General features: G+C 45.1%; 1 long non-coding RNA gene across 2 annotated transcripts in view; it reads right to left on the bottom strand.

Moving 5' to 3' along the window:
• Positions 1-620: 620 nt before the first annotated feature.
• Positions 621-5,303, bottom strand: part of LOC123521178 — a 39,919-nt gene continuing 35,236 nt past the window's right edge. Inside the window, exons 3-5 of one of the 2 annotated variants that reach the window (XR_006679650.1) lie at positions 4,833-4,910; positions 3,097-3,636; positions 621-838 (exon numbers count right to left, since the gene is read on the bottom strand). This is a non-coding gene — a long non-coding RNA (uncharacterized LOC123521178). Of the gene's footprint in view, positions 839-1,396; positions 3,637-4,832; positions 4,911-5,303 lie in introns of those variants that run through there. The other variant, XR_006679649.1, reaches the window with a different exon arrangement.

Here is a 5,303-nt window from a genome sequence, read left to right as displayed (position 1 = left end):
TGGTAACAGCTCCTCATTTCCCCCCCTCCCTCCCTCCCTTATGAATCCTTGATAATTTCTAAATTATTATTATTTTTTCATATCTTACACTGACCGATGTCTCCCTTCACCCACTTTTCTGTCGTCTGACCCCCTGGGAGGGGGTTATAGGTGATCAGTTTCCCCTTTCTCCCCACACCGTCCCTTCCCCTCCTGGTATCACTACTCTCAATATTGATCCTGAGGGTTTTATCTGTCCTGGATTCCCTGTGTTTCCAGCCAAATTTCTTTAAGAGATATGAGGATCTTAATTTTTTATTATGATAAAAATCAAATATGGGGAGTGGGGAGGGAGCACTAGAACTGATTGTGATGATGATGTTAACAGTGGTGGAATAATTTGTAAAATGATATCAATAATGGTTATACAACACAAAGAGTATAATTCAATAGCACTGAATTATACATGTACAAGTTGTTCAAATGGAGAATATTTTGTTGTGTATATGTTTGTCACAATTAAAAAATTACATGAATATCAATGAGGAAGAAGAAAATGTTCTAAAATTGATTGTGGTAATGATTGTACAACTCTTCTTGATACAATTTAACTATTGAATTGTATGATATATAGATGAAGTTCCAATAACACTTAAAAAAAGAAAAATGTCAAATATATATGGAGATCTCAGAGAGGAGATGAAAATGAGCCAGGCCAATGATGTCCACATGGAAGAAGCACACCATCCTGTGTGATCATGAGGTGTCAACAGGATCAGGTATCAGGTATCAGAAGACCCCAAACAAACAAATGTACCGATGCAAATTATGGGGGTCGGCATGGAGGCTCAAAGTCCATCTGTAGACAATTGGACATTCCATCACAGAAGGGTCACAAGGAAAGAACGAGACAGCCAGGGTGCAACATAGCACAGACGGAACACACAACATTCCTCTAGTTCCTTAATGCTTCCTCCACCCCACTATCATGACCCCAGTTCTACTTTACAAATCCGGCTAGACCAGAGCATGCACACTGGTCCAGATAAGAGCTGGACACATGGACTCCAGGACAGATAAACCCCTCAGGAACAGTAATGGGAGTAAGGTGGGGGGAGGAGGGGAGAAATGGGGAATCAACTACAATGATCAATGTATAACTCCCCACCACCACGACCACCCCACCCCAGGGGGATGAACAACAGGACATGGGTGAAGGGAGACCGCGGGCAGTATGTAAGATATGAAAATAATAATAATTCATAATTTATCAGGGGTCCATGAGGGTGAGAGGGTGGGAGAGGGAGGGGAAAAAAGAGGAGCTGATACCAAAGGCTCAACAGAAAGAAAATGTTTTGAAAATGATGATGGCAAAATATGTACAAATATGCTTGATATAATTGATGTATGGATTGCTATAAGAGCTGTAAGAGCCCCCAATAAAATGATTTATTAATTTTTTTTTAAAGAAAGAAAACGAGCCAGGCATAATCATCACCAGCTTTAGCAATTAATTCCTGGGGATTCCCACTCCCTCCTGAACGATTTTAAAGCAAATCTAAGACTTCAGAGGATGTCAGACATACATGTCAGTATGAATCTCTACCGGTAAAAATTCTTAACTAGCCACAACAATTATCTCTCCATATTAAAAATGAGTAACAATTTCTCATGTCACCAAATATGGAGTCAGTGTCAACTTTCCATGATTGCTGTGTGTGTGTGTGTGTGTGTTTATGCCTGTGTGTGTGTGTTTATGCCTGTGTGTGTGTTTATGCCTGTGTGTGTGTTTATGCCTGTGTGTGTGTGTGTGTGTGCACGCGTGTGTTCATGTGCTCAAGTGCTTGGATGTGGCTTAACAAGCCAAACCCAAACATACAGCTACTGAGTGGAGTGAATTCCAATTCACAGGACTCACAGGACAGAGAAATGCCTCATGGATTTTCCAAGCTTGTAAATCTTTACGGAAGCAGACTGCCACACATTTCTCTCATGGAACAACTACCGGGTTGAGACCACCAGCCCTGAGGTTAGGGGTCAGCAGTTAATTATTGTGCCACTAGAACCCCACGTCTATTACAGCCTATTTAAATCAGTAGCTCACTGAGCACCCTTCACTGAAATTGGTTGATTTGTCTTTGAAGTCTGCAGGTGTCCTATCTCCATCGGGGCTCTCTCTCTGTGATTTTGTTGTTGAAGAGACTAGGCCATTTGGAAACAAAAAGAAGTCTTAAGGGGAAACATCAGGACTGTCGAGTGGATGGGATAAGGTTTCTTGACAGAATTATCAAAGGCCAGTGTTGCTGCCCTGGAAGAATGAGTGGCGGGTGCTTTGTCATCATGGGAATCATCTCTTAACACAGTTTTCTTGGCTTTCTGTGTCCTGCCAATGTGGTTTTCGATTTTCTTAAAACTTTCTCACACTCACCTCCTGTGATCATCCTGTGCCCATTTGAAAAAGTCCATCAAAATGATCCTTTTACAACAACAACAACAAAAGCCAGCAATCATAACCTCCTGAGCTAGCCCCTCTGCGTTGAACCTACCTGGCCCAGGAGATCCCCGCAGAAGCCACTGTCCTTGTCTTGCTGTGAATAGTGCCTTTCTGGTGGCAGAGTGGGCTAGCGGTTGGGAGGCAGTTCCAACTCACCAGCCATATATATATCAGCATATATATATATATATATGGTCTCCCTGTCCTATAGTAGCACCCTATAGTGCTGCTGTTAGGAGGTATATTTCCATTTATGGCAACCCCATTTGATGGGGTAGCATTGCATAGGATTTTCTAGGCTGTAGTCTTTTTTTAATAGTAGTTTTATTGACATATCTGACCCAATCCAATATATCCGTCCACAAACAATTCTGTTGTTCATTACCATCAAGTGGAATTAGACAATCATCAATGCTATTAGCTCTCCTTCCCCTTACTCCTCCCCTACCTTCTGGGTACCCTCAGGAACCATTACTCCCATTACTGTTTCTGCAGGGTTATCGATCTTGACTTTTATGTACCGAACAATCTTAAATATACCAATGAACATACGTAAATCTAACATGATTAATGAGATAAAACAAATAGCAGCCTTAATTATTAAAGAACTGGCAGATAATTACCATATGTGGTTCATCAGTGCCATATTGCACCATGGGTTTATCATCCTTTCCGAGTGGCTCTTCTGAGAGGGACTGTCCAATTACCTTGCAAGCGAGTTTTGGGTCTCTACTGCATCCATGCCCCTCCACATCGAGTTCATTGCGTGTTTTTGAACTTCTGGTACCTCTTCCTGTAGACACCTGTGATCACACAGTCTGGTGTGCCTCTTCCCTGTGGGATTTGTTGCTTCCCTGCTAGATGACCGCTTGTTTAATTACAAGTCGTTAAGACCCAGATGCCGTATCTTTTGATAACCAGGCTGTGGTCTTTGTAGAAGCTGATGGCAGCTCTTTCTGTGGAGGTGCCGGGTGGATTCAAACTGTCAACTTTTCAGTCAGTAGCTCGTAACTTGGCTCGTAACTCGTAACCTTTCCTGGTTAAGAGAGGAAGCAGCATTGTGTGGTTTGGGCCCCAGAGCGGCCTAGGGGCTCCAGCTTGTTCTGAAAGGCCAGCACTGAGGAAGGGGGTCCAGCAGCCACGCCGAGTCCCATCCTCAGCTTCTAAACACACCAAAAAAACACAAAAAACCCCAAACAAACCCATTGCTATTCAGTCAATTTCAACTCCCAGGCACCTTCCATAGGACATAGTGGAACTGCTCCTTAGGGTTTCCAATGTAAATCATTATAGGAGCAGACACCTCACATTTCTCCCTCTGAGCAGCTGGTGGATTTAAACAGCCAACCTTGTGGTTACCAGCCCAATGCTTAGTGCCAAAAGGGATCCATAGCATATAGTCATTTTCTAACCATACATGGCACAAGGAGCATAGAGAATTGTATGGTGCAAACCTGCTGTAACGTGGGGTCCCTGTGAATCAAAATCTATATGTGGCACATAACAATAGATGGCACTAAGGGTTTACATTGGACTGCTAGCTTAAAGATGATCCGTTGAGAAAAGACTTGTGCTTCCACAATGTTAACAGCCAAGAACCCCCAGGAGGCAATTATACTGTGTAACACAGGGCCATCATGAGCCAGAATTCACTTGACACATGGATGTGGTTTTATTTTGAAGTTATGGTATTTTTTTTGGCAAGAATTTTATAGAGATATAATCCATACCCCATACAATCCACCCATTCAATAGTTCTTCAGTATCTTTACAGTTCTGAATCATCATTAAATTTTAGAACATTTCATTTCATCACCAGAAAACAACAACGCATACCCTTTAGCTACCATCCTCCCCTCCCCCTGCCCCGAATTCTCATCAGGCAGGGGGTGAGTCCACAATGGTACCGACACCCGCTGTGCGGCTGTGATCAAGAGATCACACTTACACTCTGCGCCCTTGGGCCGTGAGGTAGTCAGCACCCAGGGGAGCCAGAGAGGGCCAGGCCACATTGTTTGGTGCTTACTGTAATTCCCTCGGGCGTGGCTGAGCTGCAGTTCCGGTTATTAACACGTGGGGGAGCCAGGGCCGGCAAAGAGCGACTGTTCTCTCACTAGTAAACCTTTCCAGTGTGAGCAAAGGTGAGTCTCCCCAGGATGGCACTACAGTGAGGGAGAGCAGGGGGAGCGTGGCGAGAGAGGCTAGAGGAAGGATACTGTTGTGTTCTAAGCTGGAAGGGGGCATCTGAGAAGGCAATGCTCTGAGATTGGCATGGAAGAAGGAGGAGCCTAGGCGGAAAGCTAGCAGAGGGGAGGAGTGGGCCCAGCCTCTGGAGGAGTTCTCCCACCTGGGTACTTACTCTGCCTCCTGGTCGTTCGGTTGCACTGGTTTCCGGGGCTTTTGCTCAAATCACTTTTGAAGGCTCTAGAACGCCAGGCTAAGAAGTTGAAAGTTGGAGTGAGGAAGGAAGAGGCATATGGGGACTGTAAATCACTGCCAAGTTAACTATGGGATCTACTTTCCGCACCCCTTAAGAAACCCTGGTGGCACGACGAATTAAGCGTTGCACTGCTAACCACAAGCAAATGGTTGGAGCCCAGCAGCCAACCAGAGAGCGAGACGTAGCAGCCTCAGAAACCCGGTGCAGAGTTCCCGCAGGGTCTCTGTCCCGCAGGGGCCCATGAGGCCGGGTCCACCGGACAAGGGTGAGCCCTAGCCCATTCCTCAACGGTCTTCCGGAGAGCCTCCGCCTCGTCTAAAGTTGCAGCGCAGGATGGCTGCCTGTGTACTGGAAGTCCGGCGTAACTATAGGCGGCTGCTGGAGGCGTGT

Source organism: Echinops telfairi, unplaced genomic scaffold, assembly GCF_000313985.2.
Source record: "Echinops telfairi isolate 266 unplaced genomic scaffold, ASM31398v2 ScPeMD7_7475;HRSCAF=8513, whole genome shotgun sequence".
Classification (NCBI taxonomy): domain Eukaryota; kingdom Metazoa; phylum Chordata; class Mammalia; order Afrosoricida; family Tenrecidae; genus Echinops; species Echinops telfairi.
This window is presented reverse-complemented; position numbering and strand designations above follow the sequence as displayed.